The sequence below is a fragment of the Sander vitreus genome, chromosome 21 (genome assembly GCF_031162955.1).
Source record: "Sander vitreus isolate 19-12246 chromosome 21, sanVit1, whole genome shotgun sequence".
Taxonomy (NCBI): domain Eukaryota; kingdom Metazoa; phylum Chordata; class Actinopteri; order Perciformes; family Percidae; genus Sander; species Sander vitreus.
The window spans coordinates 22,779,044-22,796,741 of record NC_135875.1 but is presented as its reverse complement, the minus strand read 5'-3'; the positions used below and the strand labels follow the sequence as shown (position 1 = coordinate 22,796,741).

The window sequence follows — 17,698 nt, the reverse complement described above, 5'->3', positions numbered from 1 at the left end:
GTATTTTCATTCACCCAGAAAAAGTTTTTTCTTTTACTGATTTTATTACTTTTTCAAACCAAGATCTTGTTGTCACAAAGACCTACAACTACCTTGGTGTTCTACTTGATTCACACCTTACATATCGGGAACACATTTCTAAATTAACAAAAAAGTTGAATCAGAAACTCTGTGTATAACAAGATTAGATCATATCTTTCCTTTTCGGTTTCTGAAACCTACCTACATGCCATTGTGCTTTCAACAATGTCCTACTGTCTTCCAATCTGGTCTCTTACCACTAAGGACATTACTGAACCAATAGCACGACTATACTACCGAGCACTTAAGATTCACAGTAATCTTCCAAAGTGGTCTCATCATTGCAGTACGCTCACACGCACAAATGCTTTGACTTACCAGAACTACGTAAACAGCCATGCTATTGCATTTTATTTTCAGATTCAAAATAGCTCTTTACCGGCACTTACAGTTCTTCTTCCGACACACAATATGAGACCACTACGCGTCACTAGGTCAGTCTCACAGGCACTCATTTCAGTTCCCCCATACAAAAACAACTACGGTCAGAAATCCTTTTTCTATATTTACACCAACATTTGGAATGACATTCCCCATCACATTCGAACATTATCATCCATCACATATTTCAAAAAGTCATATAAACTGTTTCTTCTTGATAGTCATACTTGCACACACTGATTTGTTCATGTATTGTTTTTCCGTATTTAATGTTTTGTTTGTTTGTATCTGTCTAGTCAATGGTGATGTCCTGTGTGGATGTGCCGAGGTTGTGCTCATTGTTCAATGTTGCTGCAGAACAGGAACCTGCTGTAAACCAGTTTTTAAACTGAGTCAGGCCCGTTTATTGTAACTTAAGTGTTGCTTTTTAATTTTCCTGTATAATAAATTAAATGATGACCTTATTAAATAATGTAATTAAGACCTTAGTATATAAGTCTGCAATAGCGCACTGTTCTCTACAGCCTTGTAATTCAGTATATTTTGTAACATATTATTTCCAATTCAGTGCAAATACAGTAAGTTTTGCTTCACAATGTAGATTTATTAGAAAAGTTATTCAAACAGTATTCTTTACAACAACACAATGTAATGTTCTTAGCTTACCTGTGCCTTCCACACTAACAGCAGCTAACCTTTGCACATTACTGGGTCCTGGCTCTGCTTCTGACACTATATCAAATGTTAAAAATTGTCGTAATTCTCGGCACAAATTTCCCCTTTTTATAAAGCCTTCTGTTACAGTCAAGTCAGTTTGATTAATGTAGTGCCGAATCATCTGGCATAATTGATTATCTCAGGGCATTTTTCATATAAAGCAGGTCTACACCACACTCTTTATTAATATTGATTCTAGTTCTTATAATATTCACTTTTTCACTGAGCAATCCCACCTGCCAACCATTTTTGGGCTCATGGCTGGTGCTTGGCTCTTCATTGTCACTGTTAGCAGCAAAAAAAAGTTTCATTCATAAACATGAACGGTGGTTTGCAGGCAATGTTGTACTGTATTATGTTTTGCACGTTTTGTTACTGCTATGGGACCAACACACTGCTGTATTTTATTGGAAATGCACTCAGGACCTATTATGAGGTATTCAGTTTTGTCAGGGTTTGATGGAGGTAGTCATCTGACATCCCATCCTTAATAGCAGTTAGGCAGTCTTGCAATGTTGATACTTTACAGAGGTCAATTTGAAAGGAAAATATAACAGTGTATTTTTCAAATAACAGTGATAAGAAATATGGTCAAGCTCACTTCCCTCGCATAACCGCGGTCAAACAGCGCCGGCAGAGCAGAGCGAAGTCTGAAAAATTATTTAAATAAAATGAGCAGGTTTAACCATGCAGATGCAAGAAATATTCACCATTCCAGAACACAGGATCTTATTCTTGTTTTTACTTTCTTGCTCTCTTCCCAGACACATCCGACCAATAAGCTGAGTTAACGTTCTTGTATGGTTTGTAGTGATGCATTTTGGTTCGCTTGGATTTTTTCTGTGTGAAACTGAACCAAGGGAAAAACGCTCAAAGTTTACAAACTCATCAACTGATTCAGGCCAGAGTAAACTAATTATAGGTGTGAAAATGCCCTAAGAGTGTCAATAAAAATGTTCCAAAGGAGATATAAATGAGATGTTAATAAAAGAAGGACAAACAAAAAGAGACAATAAGGAACACACAGCTGATGCAGTGAAGACAGGATGCTCTGACTGTCTTTTGGTATCGACTCAGGTTTCTGAGCTCCTGCAACACAACCTCCTTTCAATACATCCACCCTCCCAAACTGGCCCCACTTTTTATGAATCTGACAAACACACACACACACACACACACACACACACACACACACACACACACACACAGGGATTTGAGCTGATCTGATCGTGTGAGGCTGGCAACGCTTACCGCCACTTAGCCATAAGACTTCCCTTTTTAACTCCAATACCCTGAGCAGGAGGAGACACACACACACGCAGAATACATACACAATGCAAAAAACAAGCATACAATCATTCACTGATTAGTCAAGCATTTGCTATTATGCTTCTGGCCTCCCAATGGACCCATCTCTTACACTCTAAGGCCGCGTTCAGACTGCCTGGGTCGGCTGTCCGACGGTCCAGCAAACACTCAGGTCTTTCCATTCATTTTGAATGGGGGTAGTGCCTAAAGGGTGGGTGTGGTAGATTTTTACCAGACCCTTTAAAGACTTTGTGTGTGCTCATCTAACTGTGTGTGTGTCTCTGTGAATTCTATCTAACATGTTTTAAATAAAAGGGGTGGGGGACTGATGAAGGAATGATGGGAGTGGATACAAACGTGCCTCCATTAGCAATCTGTCTGTAAATAGCCTTAGAGCCAAGAGCCCTATGCCATTACCTAAGCACAAAGACGTAATTACTGCCCCAAAGAGCACCATCAAAAGAAAATATCTATTATAAATATGCTTCTGCTATGAGCTTTGCACGGCAGGCATCATAGCTTTTAGTTTTTCTAATAACAATTTCATTTCATCCCTGAATAAATAGAGACTGGCGTTTGAGTTATGCAACATTTTCTCAGAATCAGAAACAATGTCATTGGTTGACCTAATCCTCAGTGGGAAGAACTAAATAATTATAATTTTGCTAAAGTAATTTTAGTAGATATAGCACATTAAGAAATGCAAGAACCCGCAAAAAAAACAATAAAATGGAGTCAAACTAAACAGTGTGAAAGGTAAGATTTTTATATTCTAACTTGGACTATGGCTTGTGTTAATGATTACTTCCTCAAAGTGTAATAATAATAATAATATTATATATTATATATTATATAATGTAATAATACTTTTTTCCCTACACATGATTTGAGGTCACATACTGTACGTGAACTCAAAGGTAATAAATTCCAATATCTAGTGGCCAACAAGTCCTTATATCTAAACATCAAAATTGGTTGCTTGTTAATGACATATGACTGTTTAAAAAACAGGAAGTAAATCAGGACATAAATCTGTGGACGGGCATTTGATTTCTGTGAGCAGGCCTAATGTAAACATAATAGGCGTTTAAAAAAACAAACAAGTTATGTTTTTTTTATGCGAACAAAATGTTCAGGGTTAGGCCCTGACAAAATGACCTGGCAACACCGCTGCCCATTCCCATAGTAACTCACTCCTGCCTGTAGTGCACACGGAAAAAATGGAGGTAAAAATGCTGTGCTGCTGCCAGAGGAACAAAGTTGATAAGCGCTCTTCCGGCACTCCTCTCTCCAACTCTTTCACTCACCACATTTCAGAACAAGACTTTCCATAATACCATATATATTTCCACCACCATATTTCCATAATAGAGCTCAATAGTGACCGCCCACTTTTTGAATGGGTTCGGTTCCGGAAGTGATTTTACCCATTTATTCACTCCATTTACGTTTCGGAAAATCTTTATATAAAGAGTTATAAGCCTGGAACAAAGGTAACCAACTACAAGATGAATTGTGACCATAAAACATTTAATTTGGTGCAAAAATAAATTTGAAAAACGTAAAAAGGCAAAGGTAAAAGACTGTGTACATAAACAATCTTAGCGTTCAGTGGTAGCAGCTCACAAGCTGTTCACAGCTTTGCATGTTTGGTAAACATTACCATGGTAACAGTCAGCTCCATTTCAAAGATATCGCTGTTATGCTTAGGATTGTGGGTTGTGGCATTAATTGCCAAATTTGATATTCCACCGGCTCTGTTGAGAATTCCTACATTTATTTGGAGAGTAAAACCTTGTTAGGAAGAAGGGAGCTGCAGTCTTGGTGAGTGATAACAAATGTTACAGCCTCTCTAGATTAATCGTTGTCATGACACAACATGACTTTGTTGTGTTGGACCTGCACTGTTTGGTCATGGATCATGATGTAGCAGCTACCTGGACCAAACAAGGGCTATAGTTGAGCTATATGTAGCTGTTGGACAGAGCCATAATCTGTTTGGAGACTAATAACAAGGACAACACGCACATTTAAATAAAAAACATCAGTCAACATCACATAATGTGTTTTATTTTTATTTTGTGGGAACCTTTTTTTTCAGTTAAAGGTGAAACAACATATATACATGGGTTATAGTGTGTCATGCCATGCCTGCCCCATTAACTTTATTTGGAATTGGCACCAAAGTCTTGCACCAATGCACGTAATGAGTAATGACGCCTACCTATTTTATATGACTCTTCCTTCTTTAATAGGTTACTTGGAAATGAGTTTGCATTTTGGCACTTCCAGTTCCCTTGTCTCGAAGTCATGTTTTTTTTTTTTAATGGGTTTTTAGTTGATACCTGAAATAAAGGGTTAAAACAAGCTTAAGAGATGTTCACGTTTTGTTCTACCACATAAAATACGTCAATACATACCATTACAGCAAACATGCAAAATCAGTTGGAAGCAGTTTGAAAGCTAGTGGTGGTGGTCATGTGACCGTGGTGTAGTTCATTTATAGCCTAACGTTAGCTTTTTATTTCTGGCAATTGCATTTATGCTTCTAAAATCATAAAAGTGGTGTTTATTTGTGAAGATTGTTTGCCCCAGAGTTTATTATGTGTCATATTTCTTTATCTCTCTCTCTCTCTCTCTCTCTCCCAAACGGTCGCGTCAGATGGCTGGTCACCAAGAGCTAGGTTCTGCCCGAAGTTTTTTGCCTGTTAAAAGGAAGTTTTTCCTGTGGCACCAAATGCTTGCTCTTGGTCTAGACCTACTTTATCTGTAAAGTGTCCTGAGATAACTTCTGTTATGATTTGACACTAAATAAAATTTAATTGAATTGCAATAATCCAAAATCCAATGGAAAAATCCCTTAGGCTTTTTGTCGAGGGAAGCAGGGCAATGCTAGCCTACAAAATACGTCATCCATGCAACACTTGATGTAGTCAGACAATTTTTTGGGGGCATTTTCAGCCTTTATTTTTGACAGGACAGCTGAAAACATGAAAAGAGAGAGAGAGGGGGAACGACATGCAGCAAAGGGCCGCAGGTCGAGGTCGAACCGGGCCCACTGCGTCAAGGAGTAAACCTCTATATATGGGCGCCCGCTCTACCATCTTAGCTATCCAGGCACCCTAGTCAGATACTTATAATAACAATCTGAGCATGTCAGTAGCAAAAACAAGCACTTTTAGTGGACATACATTAACGATTAACAATTGCCCTGTGCGATTACATTGCAGCACGGTTCATGGCTGCCGGTTACAGCACTCTTGCTCAATACTGGACATGTTATTCGTTAGACACAAATACATGGGAAAACAGGGTCCAGTTTGAAAAATACCGAAATTCCTCTTTAAAAGTATTAGAGCATTATTAGAGAGTATTAGAGCCCATGGTGTCACCAAACAATTCTATTCAATTGCCCACTGGCAATTGAATAGAATTGTCTTGTGACACCATGTGTTACAGAGAAAATCTCCACCAAAATGAGATTTCTCAATTAATTGGCAGTTAGTTTAAAAGCCCTGTTTTAGTATAACATTCTTACACTGCTCATTTACTATCGAGTGTGAGATCAAGTATAATGAACACAGACGGATTATCCACATCTTATAATAAGCCTTTGTTTCGTTGAGGTTTTGTCCTCCATTTCCCAGTATTTTTAGTAGGCCTTCCAGGTGAATAACCTCGGGCCAGCTAAGGCCACTGGCTATTAATCCTATGGGGGCTTAGGTGGATGTGGATGGTGTACAACCGGGAACAGTAAGGATTGTGTGTATTGGGATGAAAGTATAAAGCAAGAAGGTGTTGGTGTAAATGTCAGGGGATGGACTGAGAATGATAATGCAGCACTGGGCCTCAGCTGGGACCCAGAGTGGCAGGTGGAAACTGGGAAAGCCAGGACCCTCTGGAGCCCCATCAGTAGCATGCTATGTCATGTGACGTTTTTGTTAACAAATGTGAAGCAATTGCAATATTCATCATTTGTACAGCAGGAAAAATGCAAATGGGTGTGCTAGATTTAAGATGTAAAATCTGATCTGTTTATCTTTGATGCTTGATCTAAAGAGGAATCAATAACCAATCAAAGAGCAGAGTATTGACTGTGTTTATTTGCATGCACAAGTACGTTATAGTGTGTGATATTAGTGGACTGCTTATCCATTTTGCTCTGTATGGGGGACCATTAAGGGGTCGGCCCATTGTGGCTGCACCCTATCCACTTCAGGAGACATCTATCACAGAGGCCATACCCCCCTTCCCCACCTCCTTTGCTTTCCAAGCCCCAGGGGAGGCCTTAATGAGGGCCAGCTCGCCCCACCCGTCTGGGCCTTATGGTGATCACCTCCAGTGCATTACGAGGACAGGATAGACCACACCACACCTGAACCCCAGTTACACACACAACAAACAAAACTTAGCCAAAATCGAATCTCTTCTTATAGCTTCAATCACTTCACACTTCAGCATGATGTTGAAAATATGCCAAATGATACTAAAAATATAAAATATTAGATTCCCATCCTGGAGATCAAACCATTGGCTTCATCAGAAAATCTGCCTAGCCGTGGTTGCAACTAATTCCCATCCACTGAATCCTGCTTAATATCAAATGTTTTGGCAGTTATTCTTCTGTGCATGGCAATTATATCCACTGTACAAACAAAAACACAAGTAGCCCTACGTGCTGTGTGGCATGGCAGGACAAAGCCACCAATGTATGGGTATGAATTTAAAAGCCTCCTTTAAAGAGGTCAATATGAATGCGAGTCTGTGCCATCAGAGCAGCCTACGCTGAAAACAGAAAGTTTGCTAATCCAGCAGGATTCCAGGATTCCTCTGGCTGAATTCAAGTTGCTACAGCTGCTAAATGCCTGTCTCAATTGTGACATTTTTGTTGTTGTTTTTCCAAGGTCATGTCTAGCTCCCCTTTAGGTCATGTTTTGTCATGTCATGTTTATTTCTCTATGTTGTTGCCACTTCCTGTTTTATTTTGATACTCACCTTAGCCCTTTCCCATTTCCCAAATGGTGCATCCCTGATTCCTCTCCTCGATTCCTATCCTTGCGTCTTAGTCCCACCCACAGGAGATTCGAGCCGAGGAGTTGAGGAAGAGATGCGAGGAGAGAGGAGTCGAGGCAACAGTCATTTAACAAACATGAGACATCTTCGCCTCGGAGCTGTCGTTAAAAGCTATGCCAATTAAATATGACGTGCAGCACAGCTGCATCAGCTGTTCATTGTTTTGTCATATGCTGTATTTTATGATCTCTGTCAGATGAGCAGAACAGTGTTCACGACAACTTTTATATTTACTTTGAATTCAATTCACAACGTGGCATAATGTGACAAATAAATAATGTGATAAACGGCTCTTCATACAAATCTGCGTGCAGGCTTAAAATCATCTCTCCACCCACCTGAATGAATTATTTTCTTCAATTTAGAGACCAGCATGGACATTTCACTGCCCCTCTACAGTCCCTGAAGTATTGATTTTTAAAGTATGTAATGTATGAGTTTTCCATATAATGATTTACTTTAATGATTAAGATTTTAATTTAAAGGTCCAATATGTAATATATTTACTGTAATAAATCCAAAAATGACCCCAATGCGTCATCAGATATTAAGGAACCATGCTCAGTTGAAATACTATCTTTTCTGACAACAATGCTAATGCCAGTATTTTCTCCTTTTGAAATTTCCGTTCCGTGACAGACTTTCTGTTTGTGTTTTGGCCTGTGTGTTTTTATCAACTGCCCAGTTTGACAGCCAGGCCAGGATGCCAGATATACCTGTAAAAATGTAAACCCAGCGTGCTACAGCTGTAACGTTAGTACAGCCATGAAAGCAGCAAACAAGCAAACGGGATAAACTGAGATAGATTCTACCCGACCAAAAAAAAAAAAACAGAGACGTAACAAACCCCATGTAAATATTGGAGATGTATTTGAAAGACGGAGACAGCTTAGAGCCCAAAAGGACTAAGAGTTGACTAATTTCCTCCTGAAAAGGTAAGCATTAGCTTCAGGCTAATTTATCACAGCTACTAGGGACAGGCATTTTATGTCATTTCAACATTTGTGTAGCTACTCACATTGAATTATATATCTAGAGTACCTGAATTGGTTACTCACAAAAACAACTGAGACACAGCCAGTAAAGTGAGCCCAACTGGTCCTGGCTAACGCCGCCATGCTAACCCTGCTAACTGTTAACATTACAACATTGTTTACAACGTGTAGCCTATTCAGCGGCCGTAGCCGATAATGGTGAGTTATTTGAAGCCAAGAGAGGGGGGCTGTAAATAGGGAAGAGAGGACCTTGAGTTTGCAGTGTGTTTAGCGATTGTTGCCGTAATTTTAAGCCAATAAAGTGTGTATTTCAGTTGGGTGGAAAAGGACGGCAAGGTAGTGGTATTTTTAGCGGTTCCTATTGTAATTCTAAGCCGAGGAAGTGTGTCTGTCTGGTGTGTGAAGAGCACAATGAGGTTGTGGGGTTTTTAGCGGTTCCTACTGTAATTCTAAGCCGAAAAAGTGTGTGTGTGTCAGTTGGGTACAGAGCTCCACGTGAGCACAGGCTTTTATGACTGTCAATATAGCCAGCATCTAACGTTAGCTACTCCGCTGTGCTGTGGAGTAATGTCTGGCTATGTGAGACAAGTGTCTAGCAACATTGTTGTGGATGCTGCAGTCTCAGCCTGGCAACCAACGTGAACTTCGAGTCTGGGGAGGAGGGGCCGGGAAAGACAACTCTCTCCAGTATTTTGAAATTGTACTGCAGTTAACTATTTTAAACACTAGTTGTCAGCGTACATATTGCACCTTTAATATTTTACCCGGTTTTAAGACAAGACAATACACTTTTCAGCAGGCGCGCGGGAACCTATTTTTGATCAGGGGTGCTGAATAACTAAATAATGGATGTCTGACGATTTCTACCCCCAGGAAATGTTTCGGATTTTGACAGCTAAATACGTCATTTTAGCGCAGTGTATGGGTGAGAGTGAGAAGTTTTAGAAAAGAACTGGGCAGCCACAAATTCCACTGTTCCACAATTATGCGACAGCACTCACCACTCTGACTCCACTGCGCGCACCCACATCACAGAAGCGCACTTCACATCATTAGCCTGTTTCAGTACATAGCTACAGTATACTTTTCTGATCGTCAAAACCACACCAGAGATGTTTGGCTTGAAAAAATATGCTAATAATCAGGCTGCATTCGTACTTACAGGCATTGCCCTCACAGGGAACGGAATTATCTTTAAAGCAAATTATTCTTTTTGCAGAATAACCAAAGTTTCAGGAGACACTGAACCAGCGTGTAAACCGTAGTTCTTTTCCACACATGAACAGGAAGTAAGCTGAACATATTCCCGTATTTCAGAATAATTACCAATTGTGCCAGTGCCAGTAGATGGCAGTGCCAGTGCAGTAGATGGCACTCTAACACAAAAACATGACACAAGAAACAGCTTATCATTCATTCTCATCTCAGCTGAAAAGATCCTTCCAGGATAACTGAAGTTGCTTGGCTGACAGGGCTTTTTGAATCCTTCTGTAAAGTTATCGTTAGATGCTATGATGGTGCTGCTAATGTTAGCTGAGTTGCTTTGCTCGGAAGAAAACATTTGTATCCTTTTCTGCGACATATTCTTCTCTACAACTAACGTTCCAGTCAACTAGCCTCAGCCTGCTCGCTTCTCAGCGACTTTGACCTCAACAGTTAATTTTTAGTAGGCTATATTCAAACCTATCCATAACCCTTTTTTGGTATTTGCCTAATTATTTGAGATACAAAAATATAAATAATGTCAGACAGCGAATTAGTAATTATTTAAAAAATAAAAAATATAAAATCCAGCTCTTGCCAGCAGGGGGTGCTGCAGCACCCTCTGCGCACCCCTTCCCACGCCCTTGCTTTTGAGGTTCTTATGTTTTTATCTACGTTTTAACTGGATGAAGGCTTTAACTTTTCAGACATCTGGAACCATTTTATACCAAGACTGAACAGCTGACTCTGTACTGCCGCTAGCACAGCAAGGTTTGTTTGTTTTTAGCCTAGCGGATAAGCTAGCCAGTCCCTTTTATGGAGGATTTTAAACCTCTATTACATTTACTAAACTCAATGGTTATTCCTCATCCTCAAATCAGATTTTTCTTGTATCTTTCGCTTCAGTCTTTTAGCATAACATCATGTATGTATTTCAACTCACAGAGATTTTGTGTTAGTACCATTTTACACCAGCTAGCTGATAAATCTGCTAGAGACATTTCATAAAATGATGGTTATCAGCTAGAGCTGTTTTTTTTTTACTTCTGTGTAAAAATCTAAAAATGTTTTTTCTTTTATATTATATTATATAATTACTAAAGAAATATGTTTCATTCAGTTCATTCAATTGTATCATGTTGAATGATTAACATTGAGGAGTTGTTGAAAGACTGTCCACCACCAAAAAACAAATAAAAGTCTTCACTGCAGCAGCAAACACTGACAATGCTGTGGCAGTAACTCAGAGTCAATCATTTATCGATAAATAATGCCTCAAGAACAAAGTTCAACCTGCCCCACTGTCTGCAGGTCAGAACAGTCTCCAGACTGTGACAGAACCTGAAGAAGTCAGCTTTTTCAGACACATACAGGAGTCCAGCTCTGATGACAGCTCCCCAGGTTGAGGTAAAGATCGGCGGAGATGTGTAAGGTTGCGGTAACACTGACTTCACTCTTTAATTTCCAGCTTCGCCCGAACCTTATCTCTTAACCCTCTATTTTATCTCCCCTTTTTTCACCATGCACCTGTCCTGCCCTCTTTCAGGAACAAACCATCACAGGTAAGATGTGAATTTCCAACTGAGCAATTTTAATGGATTTCTCCAGAGCTACAGAGGGAAAAAAGCTGTGTGTAACATGACCTCTGTGTGCCTATGCGGGGGGGGAGGCAATGTAGAATAAAGCTTCCTGCTAATTGTAACAGAAGCAGAGCTGACCAACGCTAACCGCTCTAATGCTAGAGTCAACCCAAGGTCAGATCGAGAAGAGCTATCGATCCCAGACAACACAGTAAGGAGGAAATTTCCAGTCCATCTCAGGGCTCATTGCAGCGTTCCAGATCCAATCTCTGCTCCAAAAGCCATTAGTGGATCTTTGTCAGGGGCTCTGCTCTCAATTGCCCTGATGAAGCTAAAGCTTATTTTTTATTTTTATTTAGAGACACGGATTGATTTAGATGAAGATACTCATACTCTTTGATTGTCCATAGGGTTAAGAGAAGAAGAAAAAAATGTCACACAGAAATGTAATGTTGGCTGTTACTACACTACAGCTGACAATGTCAATGACATATGAAAGTGTACTATTGCCTTGAAGGATAATTCTGCTTTATTTCAATCTGGGTCTTATTTTCATATTTTGGGCCCTTATAATATCAGTAATATTTAAATTGTACTTAGCCTACCAAGTTAAAGCTGCATGAGTAGAATGCAAAATGCCAGAATTTGGAGCGAGACCTCTTCCTGCAGCTCTCCCTTTCACCTCTTTGTCACACGGGCAATGCATGCACAGAACAGCCAGGAACGCCCCCTCTCTCCTGTGATTAGCCAAAGTCTCCCGTGATGGCTAGATTTTTTGAAGCCTGAATTCATAACCGAGAGGAGGTTCGAAGGTCTAGTTTTCTCTCAGACAACCTGACTTTTAATAGGCTGAAAGATTATTAGGGATTTTTTTTGCCCAACAAAGCCAAAAAAAGTGCCTACCACAGTTTTAACTGCTTAAACACTTCAGGTTAGCTAAAAAAAAATGTTTAATATTATTTTTTTGGGGCTTTTATGGCCTGTAATTGATAGAAAAGTTTGAAGATAGGAAGGGAAAGAGAGAGAGAGGGGACGACATGCAGCAAAGGGCTGCAGGTCGGATTCGAACCCAGGCCGCTGCCAAGAACTAAATGGGCCGCATACAGGGACGTGCACAGACATTTGGAGGGGCTATTGCTATATTTATGTTTATATACAGTAGCATATATATATATATATATATATATATACACAATATTATAAAGAACATTTACAACATGGTAGTAAAAGTATTTTACTTGATATCCAGGTTCCCAAATGCTCTGTGAACTGGAGCTCTTGATATACATACCGTAAAATAATAACTAATTCACAATGCCATATACGGCACAGACACAATTTATATTAATTTTTATTATCTCTTGTATATATTATTAATGAAACATTTGTTTGTAATGACTTATTAGCCTACTCCAACTTAAAGACAATGCCCCTGATAAAATAGGCCTACTTCACATTAAATGAATAATGTAGGATGGTTGTTTGACATTATCAAATGCTTCTCTCACAGCTGGTCTGCTGACAGTTTTAATCCAGCTCTGCAAAGTTGCAGATCTTTTAGCTGCTTCATTGAGCTCTTTCTCTCTCTTCTTCAGTCATCTTTGTTGTGAAGGCATACTTAAGCACACAAAACTAACATTAGGCTATACTTTTTTTTTTTTAAAATGCAAAGTTTATTACATTAACCAACTGGGACATTCATTTATCATCTCATAACAAAGTAAGGCGACTTTCACTTTCACTAACGTCACATCTGATTGTTGTCATGTAACATATTGAATGTAAACAACGTAACCTAGCATGATTCAAGGGCCCAAACCATCACATCCCTGAGCCTCTCTCTTCTCTACAGAACGCAAACTCATGTAACGGATGTAACGTAGCTACGTTAGCCTGCTGCTGCAACATACGTTATGTCATTAGCTTTGGTTGATAACGTAGCATTTTACGTTAATATAAGGCAATGCTGCACAACGTGATGCACACGTTACAAGCTGAAGCTGCACTTTATTCAAAGCTCAAGTGGATTTTTTTGGTTACTATTCACAGGGAATTTGTCATAATCTCCATAACTTAAAAAACTCACGTGAAGGCAGAAGGGCTTGCGCTGCTCCGTGTGTGAGAATTTACCCTTTGCACATGACGTCACGCTCCGCTCGCGCAAATTATGAACGCCATGACGGACGGCGGAAGAGCTATGCTGTAGATGGACGGCAAGCTAAACTCGTACATTTTCGTTCGTGTTTGTGTTCTCACATTCACAATCTGCAGAGTAATCCTCACCAACACAAGCATGCAGAGTAATCCTCACCAACACAGACATGTGTATGTATTGCCTTTGTTTTAAATGAGTGATAAATAAAATGATCCTCAACCAGCTAGCTGCCGTGCTAACCAGCTGTCCTGCTAACAGGTCCAACCCGATGATGACCCACATAACTAGCTAACATCGGTTAGTCACTAACCTAGCTACATATCCAAAAGAGAAAGTCGTTCCCTTAATACACATACAAAAAATATTGGTTAAATTAAAGATGACATTGCACGGAAACCATCGCGTCGTAATATCCACCGGTCAAATCTAAACATAGGCTACACAGCGAATATAATCACAGATAAGAAGATGGCTAGATGTTACGATTATGTGTGATTAGTGCTGATCATAGACACTCCGTGATTTACTGCATGGATTAACGTGTGATAGATAATTAATGACTGCACTTCCCAGAGCTGGGATGTGTTCAGGCATCCATTAGCTAGGAAGTTGCATTGGCACACCCAGTGAACAACGGTATGTGGGTAGTCACAACTGACAATGTCCTCTATAAACATGGGCTATGTGTTATATAAATCTTTACTTAAGTAAAGAATAGATGTTAATACAAAATAAACCCTAGATTGATGTCTTATATTTGCCATTATGAGGTACCTCCCCCCGCCGTTAGCGTAGCATCGCGTACCTGTAACCCAGCCAGCTACAAAGAACTGGGAAGCATCCAGACTTTTAAAAGCTTTGAGATCAGCACCAGTATATGGGGATACCCCGTTTACCACATAGTGGTACAGATCGGTGGCAGACTCGGTGATTTAATGAGGTCCGTGAAAATGGAGGGAAAAAGTATTAAGGGTCGGTATCCAATCCTGCTATCTCCAACTTCTCCAAATACTGCTCTTTGTGAGCACCTACCATATGCCCTACCTCGACCGATAACAGCACGACAACTTGTTGTTCAATAGAAGAAGCCATATAAAGCCATAAATACAGTTTATTTAGTGTTATGTATTTCAAACTGATTGAAACTATGAAACTTTCCGCTCGTCTGCTACTGTTTAGCCTGTGCTTCCGCTGTCCGTCATGGCGCCGTCACGTGTTTGCAAAGGGTGAATATAAACAAAGTCACGTGGCTGGGGGCAGAGGGCATCGCTGAGGGCAAGATTGAATGATATAGAGAATTTAATTTGATATAACTTAAGTAATGATGGGTGTATTATTGTATTAATGCAGCCACAACAGCAAAAAAAGAAGAAAAAAAAAGAAAGAAAAGTTTATTTAGGCTCTTCCGCCAGAAGGGCAGCTAATCCAATCAGGGCAAACGGGCAGTTGCCCGGGCAACAATAGCCCGGGCTATACTCTACTGGGTGAGCTAGAGGTTGCCCTGAGGTTAGCTAAACTTACTTGGAAAAGAAAAAAGAGGCAAACAGTCAAATTTTTACCAAAACTATATCACAGTTTGGGAGACTCTTGATGGACTGCGACAACCTAGAGGTACTCAGCCATAAGTTATCTTGCTAGATTGTCTGTTTGACTGTAAGGAGGTACTCAGTGAACTGAGTAACACAGCTGTTCTTGCAAAATGTGTAAAACTCTTTACAGCGAAGAGAAAAACATGGTACAGTTTATTTTAACCCCTCATATATATTCGTGGTAACATATAGTAAAAACATTACTTACTTTCCAATTTCTTTATTACATACCTCTCTTTCAAAATATATGTAATATTTCTGAATTAAAATGTCTATTGATTACATTATCCCAAATGTTTCCAACAATGTTTAAACCTAGAGAAATCCGTCATTTTAATCAATGATGCGGACCATGTCGTTTGGTCGCCTGTCAATGGCGTCATATAACCATTGATCCCTCTAATTACTCTAACTTCCATCACAACACGGGAGACACCATATGATACATTGAAAAGTAACCCCTATATTCCACCAGGCGCGACTGCGTTGCATTCCGGGGGCCGCCAGCAATCGTAGCCACTCACGACAATGCTTGTGATTCCACCAGCCGTGACACAGCGCGTCGTAAAAGCATCCCAGAAGCGGCTCTCCACTCTGCTAAAAATAGGCGCCAGGTCTATTTTTGACGGAGCAGCAGGACAACAGGCCGGACAGGGAGTGGAAAGGCTTGTGCATCTGGTCAATTTTAGACTATATTACTACACTAGTTTATCAACTAAAACACAACTTTCAACACAAATCTTTGATCCGTGTCATTCATAACTGGACTAAATGGAAGAAACCATTTAACTATGTAGACTACTTACTTTTATGGTTGAAGCATAAATATCCAGGAAAAACAATGAAATCTGCGGATGACGAAACAGAACCGGAACACAGTGCATCCACGCGGCAATTGAAAATTATTCAATTTTAAAGTCAGTTGCAGTAATACAGCATGTTTTCTGTCACAGAACATCACTTTTTCATTAATGACATGCTACTTGTCAACACAGTAATACAGTAGAGACCAAATGTATTGATATATTTTAATATTGATCCAGCTTACTACGATGTGCTTTGTTGACAAGTGGCTAATGCAACAGTTGTTTAGTTTCCAATAGGTTACAGGCACCGCCAGATGACGGTCCTTTCAGGGGCCATGTGGTGGAGTTTAGCCAAAAAGAGTGGACGTCAAATTTAGGCACCAAAACGACTAGTTAAGTTTAGGAAAAAGATTGTGGTGTGGATTAAGACATTCTCGAGGAACGAACAAGTGTTTAATGGCTCAAAGTATTTTGTTCTCTCCCCGAAGTGAACTCAATTTGCAATTTTGACGATTATTTTCCATTGAATATTGAAGTGCATATTTAAGTGTTTTGGCATGCCTGGCTGAGTGGCACTATGTCTTTGGTATTATAAGGGGAATTAATTATTGCATGTTTTGTTTTGTTGTGCATATCAAAACACATCTGCTTTTTTTCACAAATCACACCCTGGTTATAAGGCTACAACAACGTTCAACACGCTCATATTTTTATATTAAATTAAATATATTTTATTTGTTAAATTCACCATGTAATGTTAGCTGTATGGGTAGTCGACTAATGCCGAGTTAGCCAGTTAGCACACTCTGGTCTGTCTGCCTCAGTCCCCGGCGCTAGGAGACTTTAGTCAGGATAAGAGCAGACAAAAGCCCTGAGGACACAGCCACAGTTAGCCCCTAGCCAGCGACTACAGCAACCTGAAACCTGCCAGCAAAACTCCAGCGCCGGGTGCTAACAACACTAGCAGAATAATAATAGAATGTTTAATGATAAATCAGGAACAGACCATATTAGACCCCAGACGCTGGCACCCACCTCTGGCCAAAAGCCACAAGCCACAACAGCAGCCATTGGGACGTCTCCAGTCCGCTCTAAAGATGCCACCCTCACCATCAAAGTAAGTCTCCTAATTGCGGAGAGTAATGATACAACGAACCCCCTTTCCTGCCGGTGCTGAAAACATCCGAGAGGGGACACAGACGTGTGAAATATATTGTGGTTTTAGCTGCTGGCTAATGTTAGCTTGCTTGCTTGCTAACAGGTCAGTCACAACCACAAATAGAATCAAGAACAAAGTAATCATGTGGGGAAAACTGCAACTATTTCATTAGAATGACATTAATAAACGTTACTAAACGTAATGTGAATAAAACTTTAATAGACTAACTTGTCAGGGAACAGATACATTTTAATCGGCAATGGTGGTTAACAATAAAAACAATAATCCATGATCCCACGTAAATTCATGATGTCATCAAAAGTCTGTGTTTCGATTAAGAAGACCCTAGCTGCAGAAAATTACATATTGTACTATTGTATGGTCTAGCTTCCCCCTTTTATTATTCTGGGACAGGGGGAAAATGCCATGACTTGTTTGCATTTCTTTAAACCAATCACAGTTGGGCAGGGCTAAGCCCTGGATGCAGCCACGGTGCCCTTGCAAAATAGACAGCAGAGATAGCGGAAGGGGAGGCGAATGCCTGACATTAGGCACATCGCAGGCTTTATACCGTTAAGCCAGACTAATACTGCACTAGTAATTTGTCCACTGCTCAGCTAGCAGGTTGTAGCAGTTTGTCAAGAGTCTCCC

At 40.0% G+C, this 17,698-nt stretch overlaps 1 protein-coding gene across 1 annotated transcript in view; it reads right to left on the bottom strand.

The window, feature by feature from the left end:
- hs3st3l (heparan sulfate (glucosamine) 3-O-sulfotransferase 3-like) overlaps positions 1–17,698 on the bottom strand; it is a 44,199-nt gene that overhangs the window by 13,628 nt on the left and 12,873 nt on the right. The window lies entirely within an intron of this gene.